This window comes from Balaenoptera ricei, chromosome 13 (assembly GCF_028023285.1).
Source record: "Balaenoptera ricei isolate mBalRic1 chromosome 13, mBalRic1.hap2, whole genome shotgun sequence".
Classification (NCBI taxonomy): domain Eukaryota; kingdom Metazoa; phylum Chordata; class Mammalia; order Artiodactyla; family Balaenopteridae; genus Balaenoptera; species Balaenoptera ricei.
This window is the reverse complement of record NC_082651.1, coordinates 40062606-40083810: the sequence shown is the minus strand read 5'-3', so window position 1 is coordinate 40083810 and position 21205 is coordinate 40062606.

Below are 21205 nucleotides of genomic sequence, written 5' to 3'. Positions count from 1 at the left end.
ATTGAAAGTAGGGTAATGAAGCCTCCAACTATTATTGTTGAATAGATATTTGATCTTAAATATCTCCCACATGCTTCAAACTCAATTTGTTCAAAACTGATTTTATACTCTCTTCCTTCTCAAATCCATCTCAGTTAATGGCAGTAGGTGCTCACACCAGAAACTAAGGAGTCATTCTAGATTCCTTCTTTCCCCTCATATCTTACATCCAATAGACCACCAAGCCCTGCTAATTTTACTCATCTGTTCACTTCTCTTTATTGCATCTATCCTTGCCCTACATAATTCAGGTCCTTGCACCTCATATCAGGACTATTATTGCCAGTCTAATTGCCCCCATTCTTGCTAATGTTGTTCATTCTACCAGGAACAACACATTCATTCTTTAAGACTTAACTCCAGAGTCACCTTCTCCTATGGGGAGTGTTTGTTATATGATCTCATCCCTCCATTTGAGCTCTCGGCCTCCTGTGTATTTGTCAGTCCCAAGAGTTACCACATGATTTTACCATTTATTCCCCTCAGGATAACTCAGTCTCTTATAGCAGAGTAATTAGGACACTCTAGAGTCAGACAGTATAGATTAAAATCCTGACTCTATCTGTTTCTAGCTGTGTGATTGGCAAATTATTCATCTTTCTATGCCACAGTTTCCTCATCCATAACGTGGGGAACATAATAGTACCTACCTCATGGAGTTAAAATTAATTAATATATACAAAGCAGTTAAAATAAGTATTAATATTCATACTATTATTCACCCCTGGGACTCCAGCAGTTCAGCAAAGCACTTGGATTTATTTTTGTGGATGGTGTTAGGTAGTGTTCTAACTTCATTCTTTTACATGTAGCTGTCCAGTTTTCCCACACCACTTATTGAAGAGACTGTCTTTTCTCCATTGTATATTCTTGCCTCCTTTGTTATAGATTAGGTGACCATAGGTGTGTGGGTTTATCTCTAGACTTTCTATCCAGTTGCATTGATGTACATTTCTGTTTTTGTGCCACTACCATACTGTTTTGATTACTGTAGCTTTGTAGTATAGTCTGAAGTCAGGAAGCCTGATTCCTCCAGCTCCATTTTTCTTTCTCAAGATTGCTTTGGCTATATGTGGTCTTTTGTGTTTCCATACAAATTCTAAAGATTTTTGTTCTAATTCTGTGAAAAATGCCATTGGTAATTTGGTAGGGATTGCATTGAATCTGTAGATTAGAGCACTCTCTAACACCATACGCAAAAATAAATTTAAAATGGATTAAAGACCTAAATGTAAGGCCAGCTACTATAAAACTCTTAGAGGAAAACATAGGCAGAACACTCTTTGACATAAATTGCAGTGATATCTTTTTCAATCCACCTCCTAGAGTAATGAAAATAAAAACAAAAACAAACAAATGGGACTTAATTAAACTTAAAAGCTTTTGCACAGCAGAGAAACCATAAAAAAATGAAAAGACAGTCCTCAGAATGGGAGAAAATATTTGAAAATGAAGCAACTGACAAGAGATTAATCTCCAAAATATACAAACAGCTCATGCAGCTCAATTAAAAAATAATAATAATAAAAAATAACCCAATCAAAAAATGGGCAGGAGATCTAAACAGACTTTTCTCCAAAGAAGACAGATGGCTAAAAACACATGAAAAGGTGCTCAACATCATTAATTGTTAGAGAAATGCAAATCAAAACTAAAATGAGGTATCCCCTCACACCTGTCAGAATGGCCATCATTAAAAAAATCTAGAGGGGGAGGGGATTCAAGATGGCAGAGGAGTAAGATGTGGAGATCACCTTCCTCCCCCCAAAAATATCACAAATACATCTACATGTGGAACAACCCCTACAGTACACCTACCAAATGCTGGCAGAAGACCTCAGACCTCCCAAAAGGCAAGAAACTCCCCACGTACCTGGGTAGGGCAAAAGAAAAAATAAAAAACAGAGACAAAAGAATAGGGACGGGACCTGCACCAGTGGGAGGGAGCTGTGAAGGAGGAAAGGTTTCCACACACTAGGAAGCCCCTTCGCAGGCGGGGACTGCGGGTGGTGGAGCGGGGAAGGTTCGGAGCCATGGAGGAGAGTGTAGCAACAGGGGTGCAGAGGGCAAAGCAGAGAGATTCCCGCACAGAGGATCGGTGCAAACCAGCACTCGCCAGCCCGAGAGGCTTGTCTGCTCACCCGCAGGGACAGGTCGGGGCTGGGAGCTGAGGCTCCTGCTTCGGTCGGATCCCAGGGAGAGGACTGGGGTTGGCTGCATGAACACAGCCTGAAGGGGGCTAGTGCACCACGGCTAGCCAGGAGGGAGTCCGGGAAAAGGTCTGGAGCTGCTGAAGAGGCAAGAGACTTTTTCTTGCCTCTTTGTTTCCTGGTGCGCGAGGAGAGGGGATTAAGAGCACTGCAGAAAGGAGTTCCAGAGACGGGCGTGAGCCGCAGCTATCAGCACGGACTCCAGAGATGGGCATGAGATGCTAAGGCTGCTGCTGCTGCTGCCACCAAGAAGCCTGTGTGCGAGCACAGGTCACTATCCACACCTCCCTTCCCAGGAGCCTGTGCAGCCTGCCACTGCCAGGGTCCCATGATTCAGGGACAACTTCCCCGAGAGAAAACACAGCACGCCTCAGGCTGGTGAAACATCACGCTGGCCTCTGCCGCCGCAGGCGCGCCCTGCATTCCATACCCCACCCCCACGGCCTGAGTGAGCCGGAGCCCCCTAATCAGCTGCTTCTTTAACCCCATCTTGTCTGAGCGAAGAACAGACGCCCTCATGGGACCTACACGCAGAGGCAGGACCAAATCCAAAGCTGAACCCCAGGAGCTGTGTGAACAAAGAAGAGAAAGGGAAATTTCTCCCAGCAGCCTCAGGAGCAGCGGATTAAATCTCCACAATCAACTTGATGTACCCTGCATCTGTGGAATACCTGAACAGACAACGAATCATCCCAAAATTGAGGCGTTGGATTTTGGGAGCAATGATATATTTTTTTCCCCCTTTTTCTCTTTATGTGACTGTGTATGTGTATGCTTCTTTGTGTGATTTTGTCTGTATAGCTTTGCTTTTACCATTTGTCCTAGGGTTCTCTCTGTCCGTTTTGGGTTTTTTTTTCTCTTTTTTTTAGTATAGTTTTTAGCACTTGTTATCATTGGTGGATTTATTTTTTGGTTTGGTTGCTCTCTTCTTTCTTTCTTTCTTTTTTTACTTACTTTTTAAGTTTTTTTAATAATTACATTTTATTTTTTATTTTAGTAACTTTATTTTACTTTATTTTATTTCATTTTATCTTTTTCTTCCTTTCTTTCTTTCTTGCTCCATTTTATTCTGAGCCGTGTGGATAACAGGCTCTTGGTGCTCCGGCCAGGCATCAGGGCTGGGCCTCTGAGGTGGGAGAGCCAAGTTCAGGACATTGGTCCACCAGAGACCTCCCAGCTCCACATAATATCAAATGCTGAAAATCTCCCAGAGATCCCAATCTCAATGCCAAGACCCAGCTTCACTCAAAAACCAGCAAGCTACAGTGCTGGACACCCTATGCCAAACAACAAGCAAGACAGGAACACAATCCCACCCATTTGCAGAGATGCTGCTTAAAATCATAATAAGGTCACAGACACCCAAAAACACAACACCAAACGTGGACCTGCCCACCAGAAAGACAAGATCCAGGCTCATCCACCAGAACACAGTCATTAGTCCCCTCCACCAGGAAGCCTACACAACCCACTGAATCAATCTTACCCACTTGGGGCAGACTCCAAAAACAATGGGAACTACAAACCTGCAGCCTGTGAAAAGGAGACCCCAAACACAGTAAGTCAAGCAAAATGAGAAGACAGAGAAGCACACAGCAGATGGAGCAGCAAGGTAAAAACCCACCAGACCTAACAAATGAAGAGGAAATAGGCAGTCCATCTGAAAAAGAATTCAGAATAATGACAGTAAAGATGATCCAAAATCCTGGGAATACAATGGAGAAAATACAAGAAACATTTAACAAGGAGCTAGAAGATCTAAAGAGCAAACAAACAGTGATGAACAACACAATAAATGAAATTAAAAATTCTCTAGAAGGGATCAATAGCAGAATAACTGAGGCAGAAGAACGGATAAGTGACCTGGAAGATAAAATAGTGGAAACAACTTCTACAGAGCAGAATAAAGAAAAAAGAATGAAAAGAATTGAGGACAGTCTCACAGACATCTGGGACAACTTCAAATGCACCAGGATTCGAATTATAGGGGTCCCAAAAGAAGAAGAGAAAAAGAAAGGGACTGAGAAAATATTTGAAGAGATTATAGCTGAAAACTTCCCTAATATTGGAAAGGAATCAGTCAATCAACTCCAGGAAGCACAGAGAGTCCCATACAGGATAAATCCAAGGAGAAACATGCCAAGACACATATTAATCAAACTATCAAAAATTAAATACAAAGAAAAATATTAAAAGCAGCAAGGGAAAAGCAATAAAAAACACACAAGGGAATCCCCATAAGGTTAACAGCGGATCTTTCAGCAGAAATTCTACAAGCCAGATGGGAGTGGCAGGACATATTTAAAGTGATGAAGGAGAAAAATCTACAACCAAGATTACTCTACCCAGCTAGGATCTCATTCATATTTGACAGAGAAATTAAAAGTTTTACAGACAAGCAAAAGGTAAGAGAATTCAGAACCACCAAACCAGCTTTACAACAAATGCTAAAGGAACTTCTCTAGGCAGGAAACACAAGAGAAGGAAAAGACCTACAATAATAAACCCAAAACAATTAAGAAAATGGTAATAGGAACATACATATCGATAATTACCTTAAATGTAAATGGATTAAATGCTCCCACCAAAAGACATAGACTGGCTGAATAGATACAAAAACAAGACCTGTATGTATGCTGTCTACAAGAGACCCACTTCAGACCTAGGGACACATACAGACTGAAAGTAAGGGGATGGAAAAAGATATTCCATGCAAATGGAAATCAAAAGAAAGCTGGAGTAGCAATTCTCATATCAGACAAAATAGGCTTTAAAATAAAGACTATTACAAGAGACAAAGAAGGACACTACATAATGATCAAGGGATCAATCCAAGAAGAAGATATAACAATTTAAAATATTTATGAACCCAACACAGGAGCATCTCAATACATAAGGCAAATACTAACAGCCATAAAAGGGGAAATCAACAGTAACACGATAATAGTAGGGGACTTTAACGCCCCACTTTCACCAATGGACAGATCATCCAAAATGAAAATAAATAAGGAAACACAAGCTTTAAATGATACATTAAACAAGATGGACTTAATTGATATTTATATGACATTTCATCCAAAAACAACAGAATACACTTTCTTCTCAAGTGCTCATGGAACATTCTCCAGGATAGATCATATCTTGGGTCACAAATCAAACCTTGGTAAATTTAAGAAAATTGAAATCATATCAAGTATCTTTTCCGACCACAATGCTATGAGACTAGATATCAATTACAGGAAAAAATTGTAAAAAATACAAACACATGGAGGCTAAACAATACACTACTAAATAACCAAGAGATCATTGAAGAAATCAAAAAGGAAATCAAAAAATACCTAGTAAGAAATGACAATGAAAACACAACGACCCCAAACCTATGGGATGCAGCAAAAGCAGTTCTAAGAGGGAAGTTTATAGCAATGCCATCCTACCTTAAGAAACAAGAAACATCTCAAATAAACAACCTAACCTTACACCTAAAATAATTAGAGAAAGAAGAACAAAAAAACCCCAAAGTTAGCAGAAGGAAAGAAGTCATAAAATCAGATCAGAAATACATGAAAAAGAAATGAAGGAAACAATAGCAAAGATCAATAAAACTAAAAGCTGGTTCTTTGAGAAGATAAACAAAATTGATAAGCCATTAGCCAGACTCATCAAGAAAAAAAGGGAGAAGACTCAATTCAATAGAATTAGAAATGAAAAAGGAGAAGTAACAACAGACACTGGAGAAATACAAAGGATTATGAGAGATTACTAAAAGCAACTATATGCTAATTAAATGGACAACCTGGAAGAAATGGACAAATTCTTAGAAACGCACAGCCTTCTGAGACTGAACCCGGAAGAAATAGAAAATATGAACAGACCAATCACAAGCACTGGAATTGAAACTGTGATTAAAAATCTTCCAACAAACAAAAGCCCAGGAACAGATGGCTTCACAGGCGAATTCTATCAAACATTTAGAGAAGAGCTAACACCTATCCTTCTCAAACTCTTCCAAAATATAGCAGAGAGAGGAACACGCCCAAACTCATTCTACAAGGCCACCATTACTCTGATACCAAAACCAGACAAAGATGTCACAAAGAAAGAAAACTACAGGCCAATATCACTGATGAACATAGATGCAAAAATCCTCAACAAAATACTAGCAAACAGAATCCAACAGCACATTAAAAGAATCATACACCATGACCAAGTGGGGTTTATCCCAGGAATGCAAGGATTCTTCAATATACGCAAATCAATCAATGTGATACACCACATTAACAAATTGAAGGAGAAAAACCATATGATCATTTCAATAGATGCAGAGAAAGCTTTTCACAAAATTCAACACCCATTTATGATAGAAATCCTCCAGAAAGTAGGCATAGAGGGAACTTACCTCCACATAATAAAGGCCATATATGACAAACCCACAGCCAACATCATCCTCAATGGTGGAAAATTGAAACCATTTCCACTAAGCTCAGGAACAAGACAAGTTTGCCCACTCTCACCACTATTATTCAACATAGTTCTGGAAGTCCTAGCCACAGCAATCAGAGAAGAAAAAGAAATAAAAGGAATACAAATTGGAAAAGAAGAAGTAAAGCTCTCAGTGTTTACAGATGACATGATACTATACATAGAGAATCCTAAAGATGCTAGCAGAAAACTACCAGAGCTAATCAATGAATTTGGTAAAGTAGCAGGATACGAAATTAATGCACAGAAATCTCTTGCATTCCTATACACTAATGATGAAAACAAATCTGAAAGTGAAATTAAGAAAACACTCTCATTTACCACTTCAACAAAAAGAATAAAATACCTAAGAATAAACCTACCTAAGGAGACAAAAGACCTGTATGCAGAAAATTATAAGACACTGATGAAAGAAATTAAAGATGATACACATAGATGAAGAGATATACCATATTCTTAGATTGGAAGAATCAACATTGTGAAAATGACTATACTACCCAAAGCAATCTACAGATTCAATGCAATCTGTATCAAACTACCACTGGCATTTTTCACAGAACTAGAACAAAAAATTTCACAATTTGTATGGAAACACAAAAGACCCCGGATAGCCAAAGAAATCTTGAGAAAGAAAAACGGAGCTGGAGGAATCAGGCTCCCTGACTTCAGACTATACTACAAATCTACAGTAATTAAGACTGTATGGTACTGGCACAAAAACAGAAATATAGATCAATGGAACAGGACAGAAAGCCCAGAGATAAACCCATGCACATATGGTCACCTTATCTTTGATAAAGGAGGCAAGAATATACAATGGAGAAAAGACAGTCTCTTCAATAAGTGGTGCTGGGAAAACTGGACAGCTACATATAAAAGAATTAAATTAGAACACTTCCTAACACCATACACAAAAATAGACTCAAAATGGATTAAAGACCTAAATGTAAGGCCAGACACTATCAAACTCTTAGAGGAAAACATAGGCAGAACACTCTATGACATAAATCACAACAAGATCCTTTTTGACCTAGCTCCTAGAGAAATGGAAATAAAAACACAAATAAACAAATGGGACCTAATGCAACTTAAAAGCTTTTGCACAGCAAAGGAAACCATAAAGAAGATGAAAAGAATGGGAGAAAATATTTGCAAATGAAGCAACTGACAAAGGATTAATCTCCAAAATTTACAAGCAGCACATGCAGCTCAATATCAAAAAAACAAACAACCCAATCCAAAAATGGGCAGAAGACCTAAATAGACATTTCTCCAAAGAAGATATACAGATTGCCAACAAACCCATGAAAGAATGCTCAACATCATTAATCATTAGAGAAATGCAAATCAAAACTGCAATGAGATATCATCTCACACTTGTCCGAACAGCCATCATCAAAAAATCTACAAACAATAAATGCTGGAGAGGGTATGGAGAAAAGGGAGCCCTCTTGCACTGTTGGTGGGAATGTAAATTGATACAGCCACTATGGAGAACAGTATGGAGGTTCCTTAAAAAACTAAAAATAGAACTACCATGCAATCCAGCAATCTCACTACTGGGCATATACCCTGAGAAAACCATAATTCAAAAAGAGTCATGAACCACAATGTTCATTGCAGCTCTATTTACAAGAGCCAGGACATGGAAGCAACCTACGTGTCCATCAACAGATGAATGGATAAAGAAGATGTGGCACATATATACAATGGAATATTACTCAGCCATAAAAAGAAACAAAACTGAGTTATTTGTAGTGAGGTGGATGGACATAGAGTCTATCATACAGAGTGAAGTAAGTCAGAAAGAGAAAAACAAATACCGTATGCTAACACATATATATGGAATCTAAAAAAAAAAAAAAAAATGGTCATGAAGAACCTAGGGGCAAGACAGGAATAAAGACGCAGACCTACTAGAGAATGGACTTGAGGACACGGGGAAGGGGAAGCTGGGACAAAGTGAGAGAGTGGCATGGACGTATATACACTACCAAATGTAAAATAAATAGCTAGTGGGAAGTAGCCGCATAGCACAGGGAGATCAGCTCGGTGCTTTGTGAACACCTAGAGGGGTGGGATGGGAGGGTGGGAGGGAGACACAAGAGGGAGGAGATATGGGGATATATGTATATGTATATCTGATTCACTTTGTTACAAAGCAGAAACTAATACACCATTGTAAAGCAATTATACTCCAATAAAGATGTTAAAAAAAAATCTACAAACAATAAATGCTGGAGAGGATGTGGAGAAAAGGGAACCCTCCTACACTGTTGGTGGGAATGTAAACTGGTACAACCACTATGGAGAACAGTACGGAGGTTCCTTAAAAAACTAAAAATAGAGCTACCATATGATCCAGCAATCCCACTCCTGGGCTTATATCCAGAGAAAACCATAATTTGAAAAGATACATGCACCCCAATGTTCATTGCAACACTATTTACAATAGCCAGGATATGGAAGCAAACTCCGTCAACAGAGGAATGGATAAAGACGATGTGGTACATACATACAATGGAATATTACTCAGCCATCAAAAAGAATGAAATAATGCTATTTACAGCAATATGGATGGATCTAGAGATTGTCATACTGAGCGACGTTAAGTCAGACAGAGAAGGACAAATACCATATGATATTGCTTATATGTGGGATCTTAAAAACAGGTACAAATGAACTTATCTACAAAACAGAAATAGAGTTACGGATGTAGAAAACAAACTTATGGTTACCAGGGGTAAGGGGAGGAGGGATAAACTGGAAGATTGAGATTTACATATACACACTACTTTATATAAAATAGATAACTAATAAGGACCTGCTGTATAGTACAGGGAACTCTACTCAATACTGTGTAATGGCCTGTATGGGAAAATAATCTAAAAAAGAGTGGATATATGTATATGTATGACTGATTCACTTTGCTGTACACGTAAAACGAACACAACATTGTAAATCAACTATACTCCAATAAAACAATTTTTTTTAAGTGCTTGGAACTTGGAATAGAAGACACTTAGCTCATGTAGCTTGAGTGGACCTGAACTGAACTGAACTGAGCTGCTTGTCCTTTTTTTCAGTTTTTGTATATGCAGTTCTGTTCCTTCTATATGAAATACACTTCCCCTTCTTCCTCCTTGCTCACTTGCTGAAATCATTCTTCAAGATCCAGCTTGTGTGACCTTCTTCTGTGAAGAGAAGCCTTCCCTTCCTAACACAGGCAGTCGAACAATGGATCCTTTGTCAATATCTCTATCTTGTATTAATAGATGACTCTACATTGTCCCTGTCACATGGTGTGACCTTGAGTAGTGGCAATAATAACAGCTACCGTTTATTAATACCTGCTGGGTTCCAGGAACATAATACAATTTCTCTCATTTCATCTTCACAGTTACCCTGCTGTAGGACAAAAATTGTTGTCTCCATTTTATTGATGAAGAAACTGAAGCCCAGTGTGGTTAAATAACTTGCCCAAGGTCAAATGGCTAATCACTAATTGACAGACTGAGGTTAGTAGCCAGGCCTAACCTCAAAGCTCATACACTTTCTTTTATTGCTTTTATTAGTTTTCAAGTCTGTCTCATCACCTATACCATGAGCTCCTTGTGGGCAGGAAACTGTCCCAGCAGATGGCTCTCTTAAGGGAAAAAAATACGTCTCCCCATAAGGTCTAAAATTTACAGGGAGCAGAGCATCAATGCTCCTTCCTTCTTTCTCCCTCACCAGTGCTGAGGTAGGCTTCTATACTGGTGGAAGCATGAAGGAAGAGGATAATGATTGCACAGCAGATGAAAGCAGCTCAGTCCCCCGGGTCCCCTTGGTCATGTTTGCTGCTCCAGCATCTTCGGGGACTGTGAGGAGGCCTCCCTGGAGTCTTAGCTCACTGGATCCCCTGGGCGGTGTTGTCACCTTCTTACTCTGCCAGGCCCCAAAGGCCATAATCGCACTGACGTCACCCTTGGTTCCATGGGGCTTCATAGGAACTCAGACCCACAAGTCCCTGCCTAAGACAACTTTTAACCATGATTTTGGGGATCCTTTTCTTTGCCCAGAAGTTTCTTTCTGTGTATGGACAGCTTTCCTTTTTGTTTTTCACCATAGCTTGCCTGCCCCTAAAGCTGTAAGCTTCACTCAGCACTTTGCTATACACACACACACACACACACACACACACACACACACACACTGCCTGGAATCTCTGACACACCAATATAAATCAGGAAACACAGTGAATTATCCAAAAAGAACAACAACAACAACACTCCTCAGTGTTTTTTTCAGACTGGAAAATGGAAAAGTTGCGGAAGAGAAAATTAGAGCAACTTGTCAAATTTTCCAGGCTCTGACTCTCACAGGCTTGGAAACGTAAAAGGGCTTCAACACTGAACTTTTGGGTTTTTAACTTCCCGGTCTTTGCTAGCCATAAGGAAGCCATCTCCGTAAAGGGATTCTTTCCCTCCATCTACCAACCCCTAGTTTAATTCAATTTGGCAAGGAATCATCAAACAACAAAATAGACAGTCATTTCCCCTAATACTTAGCACTATGGGATATGGTTTAAAAGAAAAATTAGATAGGCACTCGTCAGGTTAAAATCCTCACATTGTTTCCATTGCACTTAGAAAAAAATTCGAACTTAAACCATGGCCCAGGACACCTTCCCCCTGACTACCCCAGCTTTATCTTGCCCTGTTCTTCCTGTGTTCAACCCCTCCAGTGCCATCAGCCATCATTCAGTCCCTCAAACACACCAAAACCTTGACCACTTCAGGGTTTGCAATTTATGTTTGAGACCTGCAGGATGAGTCAGAGTTAGTAAGTCTTAGGTTAGTTACCCCTCAGAGAGAGTAGCAAACAGAATGTGACTGATGACTTGGGCATGGTGTTTGAGTATTAAAAGTTCAAATTGAAAATATCTGGCAGGTCTGTCCATTGCAAAAAGCAGCATCAGTCCTGAGGACTTGGAGTTCGGTCGAGGTGCTGCTCCAGCAGAGGAGCTGACACATGGGCGACATTACTGCATCAAGTTCTTCTCCCTGACAGCGCTGGCTTCGGGGCCAGCTTCTATGTTAGATACTCTGCTACCAAGATGAAGACCCTGTTCTTTTCCTTCATAGAATTCATTCCAATTTATACTTATATACTTGTTTGTTTGTTTCTTTGTTTATTTTCTTTCTCCCTCACTAGGCTGTAAATCCAAGGGGGCAAGGACCATGTCTGAATTGTTTAATGTATACCTGGTACCTAGATCACTGCCTACCACACAGAAGGTGCTCAGTAAATCTTTGTTGACCAAATGAATGATAAAAAGTGATCCTTGCATTTAGAGAGTGTCTCTTCTGTTTGGGGAAACTGACTAGCACACTTAAAACAGGCATAAATTTTGCTTTACAAACTGGGTATGCAAGAAATAGTGTATTAATTTAATTCCCTTCAGTCAAATTAAATCTACTTCCAAATTCTGAACCTTCTGGTTAGTGAAAATTCAATCTCAATCCAGTCTTGAGCAAAGGTCCGGGGGGCCTTCCGGAAGCAGCACTGAGATGCTCATTGTTCCAGCCCTGGGGGACCTGTGAAGTAGATCCACAGCCTCCAGACCACCTTTCCCCTTAGGAAGCATTGTGGGGCTGGCAACCCTGGAGTCTGGGGTGCACTGTGTGCTATTCCTTTCTACTGTTTCACCACCTCTGCAAGATGCCCCAATGGGACAGGGCTCTTACATGTTTAAGAACCTCTAAGTTAGCCCCCAAATCTTGCAGAACCCTTCCTTCCTCTCTGCCCTCTCCACTTTAGCCTTATCCCTTCAGACACTAACATGCTCCCTCTTTCTGTAGTCTAGTATCAACCATCAAGGATCTTAAACTTCCCTCTGACTACTTTCATTTCTGTCTTGACATACAAATGGCTCTGAGGCAATGGTACCCAAAGCCAGACTGCCCCCTAGGAATGGGAGAAGGAAATCAGAAGAATGAAAGACAAAGTAGAAGCTCAATTACATTATTCTGCTCTACATCAAATAGGAAAATTCACAAAGACAGAATACAACAATGTGCTAAATTGAAAATAACCAAGTACTAAAATGTATGGTGTCATCAGGAGTGTTTGGGGTTAGTTTTCCCTTCACCTCCTTGAGGTCTGTCTCTAAGCCCCCTCTCACACCTATATGCCTATCCCAGACAATCTAATTTTCTTGTACATTAGAGAGACATTCCTGAATACACATTTACACCATGAAACTTGTCATTTATTCTCCTTCCGCAGTGGCCTGCATCTGCCCACCCTTTGTCTATCACCACTGCTAGTACCAGAAGTCAAGGTTTAACAATTTGTGTCAGGACTTTTACAATAGTCTACCAACTTATTTTCCTAAAATCCTCCTTCCCCATCATTCATTCCTTTACTCTTCTATTCAAAATATATTTTTTGAGCAACTACAGTGACACTGTGTGACCTTGAGCAAGTTGCTTAATTCCTTGTGCCCCAATTTTCCTATCTGTAAAATCAGGATAATAATAATAATACCTCTCCTATAGAACTGTTATATTGTTATAAAATAACACCTGGCACATAATAATGTTGGCTATTTTATTTGTTGTAGCTATTGTCATTATTGTTATTGTTCATATTACTTGCCAGGCACTCTTAGGTGCTGGTAGTACAGTGGTAAACAAGATCCCTGTTCTTATGGAGATTACAACATAGTTGGTGGAGGTAAAAATGTATGTGTGTATAAAATCTCAGCTAGTTACAAGGGCTATGTAGAGAACTGAAATGGAATAATATACCACTTCACACACATTAGTATGGTTATTACCAAAAAACAAAAAATAACAAGGGTTGGTGTGGATGCAGAGAAATTGGGACACTTGTGACTGTTGATGGGAATGGAAAATGGTGCAGCCACTGTGGAAACCAGTATAACATTTCCTCAAAAAATTAAGCATAGAATTACCATATGATCCAGCAATTCCACTTCTGGGTATATACCCAAAAGAATTGAAACCAAGAACTCAAACAGATAACTGCCATGCTCATAGCCACATTATTAACATTAGCCAAAAGATGGAACCTACCCAAATGTTCATCAACAGATGAATGGATAAGCAAAATGTATCACATTTTATTTTTCCATTTATTTGTTTTACATATATATATATAACATATATATATAATATATATGAATATTATTCAGCCTTAAAAAAGAATGGGATTCTGACACATGCTCTACAACATGGCTGAAACTTGAAGACCTGATAACTGAAATAAGCTGACACAAAAGGACAAATGTGGTATGATTCCACTTATATGAGGTACCTAAAATAAGCAAATTCATAGAGACAAAAATTAAATAGTGGTTGCCAGGGGCTGGGGGTGCAGGAGGAATGGAGACCTTTTTTATGATGGACACAGAGTTTAAGAAGATGAAAAAGTTCTAGAGATGGATGGTGGTGATGGTTACACAACAATGTAAATGTGCTTAATGTCACTGAATTACACACTTAAAAATGGTTAAAATGGTAGATTTTGTGTTATGTATATTTTACAATAAAAATAAATAAATATATTTTTAAGTGGAGTGACACAATAGAGGCCACACAGGTAATTTCTACATTGATCGTTAGAGAAGGTATCTCTGAGGAACTGATACTTAAGCTGAGCTCTGAATGACAAGAAAAAGCCAGCCATGTAAAGATTGTGGGTGAAGGGGAAGCAGTACAGGCAAAGGGTACAGAGAGTGCAAAGTCCTAAGGTAGGAACACAATTTGTTACCAAGACCAAGCTTGCTCTGCTTGCCACATGACAGGCCAATAAATTTGGAGACGAGGTGCTGAGGCAAGGAATAGTAACTTTATTTGGAAAGCAGGCAGACCAAGAAGATGGTGGACTAGGGTCCCCATATCAGGGTCTGGATGCCAGTTTCTTTTATAGAACAGAGACAGGGAGGAGGTGAGGAAGTAAAGTAAAAAGGCCATTTATCTTGCAAAATAGGAGGGGATGTGTTAATTTCTTCTTTTCTGCAGCCGTTCACAGGTGGGCAGGATCAAAATGTCTCTCTGTAAGCTAAACAAAGGCTTTTTAGTTTAACAGTCAGGCAGAGGGGCAGGGTTCCCTGTGGCAGGCCATTATATATGCTTACAGCTATAGACAGTGATTATAATAACAAAAACAATGAAAAGGATAAAGTAAAAGAAACAGATCTAACATGGAGTCAGAATTGGCTCTTCCCTGTTACAATAAAGCCCCTTATAAGTCACCGTGTTGACCTTGGGTCAAGTCACTGAATTGAACTTAGGTCCACTCACCCACCAGGCAGCAAAGCCAATTTACTGGCACCAGATTGTGGTGAAGGAAAGTACAGCATTTATTGCAGGCACCAAGTAAGGAGAATGGGAAGCTCATGCTCAAAAGCCCCAAACAACCTGATGGATTTCAGAGAAGCGTTTTTAAAGACAACATTTCGGGTGAGGGCTGCAGGATACATGACTTTCTTCTGGTTGGCTGGTGGCGAGGTAACAGGGTAATGTTTCAGGAATCTTAATCATCAACCTTCTCATTCCAACTAGTCTGGGGTCTAGTGCTTGTGCTCAGCATGATGTCACCATCCTCCACCTGCATGGGTTGGAGGGGGGGGGTCTTAATTCCTACAGAACATCTTGAAGATTTGTGTCAGATTGTTATGTATATCCCTTGAGAAGGAACTAGGACTCTGTCTTATTGCTGAACTATTGTCATTACCTTTCTTGATTAACTGCTTTTCCTTTGTTTCTGCATTCCGTCACTTCCCTAATTAGTAACTGCCTGTGTGCCTGATCTTTGGAACTCAGAAAAGACCCAGGAAGCTAAAGCCTTTTTCCTACAGACAAGAAATGGGAGACTCAGAGGGGGTTTCATACCCAGGAAGGCTCCACAGGATCCTGCTCAGGTTCAGCTTCACATTGGTCCCACCTAGGACATGTTGGGCAATCTCCCATCTAAGATCCTTAATAACATCTACAAAGTCCCTTTTGTCACATAAGATAACATTCACAGATTCTAGGGATTAGGACATGGACATCTTTGGAGGCCACTATTCTGCATACCACACACTATTATAAACCTGTAATATTGTGATTTATAATAAATATACATTTTGGTCTTCCACCATGGTTCCTGGCTCACAGCTCCCAAAATCCTTAGAATTTCCTAAACGATTGGAACAATGGCATCATCTTTTGTGATAATATTTGGTCTTTTGTCCTCAGTTCCTGAAACATAAATGTGAAATTGATGTCTTATTATTCATAACAAGCCCTTTTAACCACACCTGAGTTCATGTTAAAAGGTGACTATTAGAAGGTTCTCCAGGCAACCTAAGGATAAAGTCTGGTAGCCAGAGGAGCCAAGCATGTGATTACAAGGTTAGAACTTTCAGCCCCACCCTCCGACCTCCAGGGAGGACAGAAAGGCTGGAGATAGATGGTTCAATCACCAATGGCCAATGATTTCATCGATCATACCTAATGAAACCTCCATAAAAATACCTGAACTATGGGGTTTGGAGAGCTTCCAGGTTAGCAAACCAGAATGCATCCATATGCCAAGAGGGTGGTGCACCCCCAACTCCACTGGGGTGGAAGCTCCTGTGTATCTCTTCATTTGTATCCTTTAATATCCCTTGCGACAAACTGGTAATCTAGTAAGTAAACTGATTTCCTGAGTTCTGTGAGCTGCCCTAGCAAATTAATTGAGGAAGGGGTTATGGGAACCTCTGATCTATAGCTGGTTTGATTATAACAAATGTTGGGAGGATGTGGGGAAAGAGGCATTTCCTACATTGCTGGCTGGAGTATAAATTGGTTCAACCTCTAGAGAAGGCAGTTTCACTGTATTGATCAAAATGACAAGTGCCAACGCTGCCAGTGAATTTAAGGTTCTTTCTTCATCACAAAAGAATTTGGAGACAAAGTGATAGGTAAAAATCAGATTTATTTAGAGAGAAGCACACTCCACAGACAGAGTGTGTGCTATCTCGGAAAGTGAGAGAGCTTGGGAGAAACACTCCACAGGCAGAGTGCAGGCCATCTCAGAGGCTTTGAAATATGGCATGGTTAGTTTTTACGGGCTGGATAATTTCATAGGCTAATGAGTGGGAGGATTATTCCAACTATTTGGGGGAAGGGATAGGGATTTCCAGGAATTGGGTCACCGCCCACTTTTTGACCTTTTATGGTTGGCCTCAAAACTGTCATGGAGCATGTGGGTGTGTCATTTAGCATGCCAGTGTATTACAATGAGCGTACAATGAATGAGGCTCAAGGTCTACTGGAAGTTGAATCTTCCACCTTCTTGGACCTAGTTGGTTCTCACTAATTTTCATCATGTACTGTGGCTATGTCATTCTTTTTTTTTTTTTAAATAAATTTATTTATTTTATTTTTGGCTGCACTGGGTCTTCATTGCTATGCGCAGGATTGCCCTAGTTGCAGCACGCGGGGTACTCATTGTGATGGCTTCTCTTTGTTGCAGAGCACAGGCTCTAGGCACAGGCTTCTGTAGTTGTGGCTTGTGGGCTCTAGAGCGCAGACTCAGTAGTTGTGGCTCACGGGCTTAGTTGCTCCACAGCATATGGGATCTTCCCAGATCAGGGCTCGAACCAGTGTCTCCTGCATTGGCAGGCGGATTCTTAACCACTGCGCCACCAGGGAAGTCCTACGGCTATGTCATTCTTTTAAAGGTTGTGCCCTGCCCCCTTCCCTCCTGTTTCACCAATATTTTTATTCTAACAATAGCACTTCCAGGAATTCATCCTACAGATATTGTTGCACATGTGTAAGTGTGATATCATTCATGTACCATTGTTTGTAATAGCAAACAGATTGGAAACAACCTAAATGTCCATCAGTAAAGAAATGGATAAATAAATTACAGTAAATCCATCAATGGAGACTATACAGTAGTAAAAACAAATGAAGAAGCTCTCTATGTACTGAGATACATATTTTTAATAAACTTTTAACTTTAGAATAATTTTAGATTTACAGAAAAATTGTGAAAATTGTGCAGAGAGTTCCTATGTATTCCTCACTCAGTTTCAGTTTCTCCTAATGTTATCATCTTACATTACATAGTACATTGTCAAAACTAAGAAACCAATATTGGGACATTTCTGCTAACTAAACTCCAGACTTCATTTGGATTTCACTGGGTTTTTCCATTAATGACCTCTTTCTGCTCCAGAATCCAATCCAGGACACCACATAGCATTTAGTCATCAGGTCTCTTAGTCTTTTTCAATCTGTGACAGTTTTTCAGGCTCTCCTTGTTTTTCATGACCTTGGTGGTTTTGAGGAGCAATACCGGTCAGGTATTTCATAGGATACCACTCAATTAAGGTTTCGCTGATGTTTTTCTCATGACTAGACTGGGGTTATGAGTTTCTGGAAAGAATACCACAGTGGTGAAGTCACTTCTCATTGCATCACAGTAGGGGACATATAAATCCACACATCACCCATGATGTTTACTTTGATCACATGATTAAGGCAGTGTTTGCCAGGTTCCTCCACTGATAGTAACGTTACTATTTTTCCCTTTCCAAACTCTATTCTTTGGCATACAGCCAGTGTCAAGTCCACCCTCAGGTGTGGAAGGGGAACTAAGCTCTGCCTCCTAGAGAAGGGACAACTGGCGTATGATAAATGAATTTTTGGGGGGAAGATGTCTCTCCTGCCCACATTTACTTATGTATTCAAACATATATTTTTATCACTATGAACACATGTATGTTTATTTCATGTTTGGATAATAATCCAATACTATATTATTTATTTTATTGCTCAAATTGTTCCAGCTTTGACCACTGGGAGCTCCTTCTGGTCAGTTCCTGTGTCCTTTTGATATGCCCCCATCCTGTTGTTTTTTGAGCACTTTCTTACTTTTGATTCTATTGCCTGGAAGCCAGTGGCCAACCTCCCTCTCTTGGCACCTGGCTTCTTCCTCCATGGCCTCCAGCTTTTCCTGTCCTTTGGCCTGTAGCCCCCCCCTAAACCCTTCCCTCTGGCTGGGCTAGATTAGCCCCTTGTGGAGAGCTAAAGTCAGAAAACACCACACCTCAGCTATGTCTGTCACCAAGACAATTAAGAGGCCCTGCGTGAGGAGGTTTGGGTCCTGCTCCCAAACCTCCTTCCAACTGTGGTGCACCGGGTCCTTGGGGACATGGAGGTGGGGGCCTACGTGTGTCACATGACCACTGTTGCTGTCTCTAGGGACCAGGACTCAGGGAGCTGCTTGGTCTCCTGGGAAGCAGCTGGCTAGCTTTTCTCCAGGGTTCTTAGGGAGGGCCTGGATAGATGAAGTTGAAAAGATTTGTTGACCCAGAGTGACCCACACCTTGGGATCTCACTCTTCTCATCTCACCTATTGTATGTTTATCTCCTTACCCAAAGCCACCAGGTCCCTGAGTTCTCCCTCTGAGATGAATGACAGAGAAAATCTTCCCTCCAAGGTGGAGAGAAAGTATAAAATGTAGGTGTGAGTGTGTATAGAAGAGTAAGCATGGTCCCAGGAAAATAACCTTATCTTTGTGTTGTAAACGCATCTTTCATTCCTCTCCCCCCAGATTCTAAATAGGTCTTCTCTCCATCCAGGCTGCCACCACCCTCATGCCACCATCATCTCTCACTTAGGCCACAGCTATATCTTTCTAACATGCTTACCCCGCTCCAGATTATTTTGCAGACAGATAATCTTTGAAAACACACATCAGATTATATCACTAATCTCTTTCAAACTCTTGAACGGCTCTCCATCACTGTCATGATAAAGATCAAAAATTTTAACCCCATCAACCCCTGATCTTATCTTGTGCTGCTTGCTCCTCACCGTCCAAGTTCCAGCCATCTCAGCTGTCCCTCACGCTGGCCCCTTACCCGGGGGTGCTTCTCCCTCCACTGCAACACCTATCTCTTCACTCCCCTTCATCCTTCAGACCAACTAAGGGGTCTATTAAATGAATGTAACATTTTTGGGGTCATTTCCCTCAACAGTCAAATTCAGAGGGGAAAAAACCCTAGAGCTTGTCAAGGGCTGGGACCATCAGCTATGGGGAGATGATGGTAGTAGGAGGGGCTACCACAGTGAGGCCCCCCTCCTTCAAAGTCAGGTCACCCCCTCTCTGTCCAGCCTGCACTGCAAGAGCATAATTTCCCAACTGTTTGTCTGAGATGTCACAAGAGGGTGGTTGCATTGACAGCAAGGACCTTTGTAGGGTGGGGCTTCACCCAGCTGTGGAAGAGCATCATGGTCAGAAGCAGAGACCCAAAGGAGCCCTGGTCAGAAAGAGCACCATGGCTGAGAAGGGGCCACAAGGAGACTCACCCTCTGCCCTAACCGAACATAGGAGAAGCAGCAGAATTTTTTGGAAACAGTCTAGATGACCCTTCTGGCTTCTTTTCCTTCTGGGGCTACACTCCTGAGAGTCTTTTCCAGAGCCACAGGCACTTGTATCTAGCCAGAGCTCATTGCCTTCATGAAGATGGTGAGAACTGAGCACAGTGGGAAGGGATGGAGGAGGGGGAACATTCCACTGCCCCTGGTGCCAGCTCCAGGAACCTTCAAATTCAGAATCTCGCTGTTCCACAGGACTGTCAAAGGTTCATCTTCATTGTGTGTTAAAAGGATGTTCTGACTAGCAGTCCTCAATATGGCTTCTTTTATTTATTTATTTTCTAAATTTTTTGGCCGTGCCACGCAGCGTATGGGATCTTAGTTCCCCAACTAGGGATTGAACCTGTGCCCCCTGCATCGAAAGGCGGATTCTTAACCACTGGACCACCAGGGAAGTCCCAGGGTAAAACCAAGTCCCTTGGTTTTATACAAGTTAAATCTTGAATAGGACTCAAGTACAGAAAATTCACTGTGTGTTAGCAACAGTGGTGTCTTTTTTTTTTTTTTTTTTTTTTTTTTTTGGCTGCGTTGGGTCTTCGTTGTTGCACGCAAGCTTTACTCTTTGATGCGGTGCACAGGCTTCTCATTGCAGTGGCTTCTCTTGTTGCGGAGCACGGGCTCTAGGTGCACGGGCTTCAGCAGCTGTGGCTCACGGGCTTTAGAGCACAGGCTCTGTAATTGTGACTCACGGGCTTAGTTGCTCCGCGGCATGTGGGATCTTTCCGGACCAGGGCTCGAACTGGTGTCCCCTGCATTAGCAGGAGGATTGTTAACCACTGCACCACCAGGGAAGTCCAACAGTGGTGTTTTAATGCAAGCCAGTTCTGTGTTTGCTCACTTGTGAGGAGCAGCGCAGTGGGATGATGAAAAGCAAATTTTGAAGCCAGGCTAGTGATCAAAGGATAATGAGGGCAAGGAGGGCTCCTCTACCTGGGCAGATTGCTGTAGGGCAAGAAGGGGCTGGACTGCATGTCAGTGAAAAAGCTTCAGATTCTGCTGCCACCTTATGGCGGTCAGACCACAACACGGTGTCCCAGCTCTTG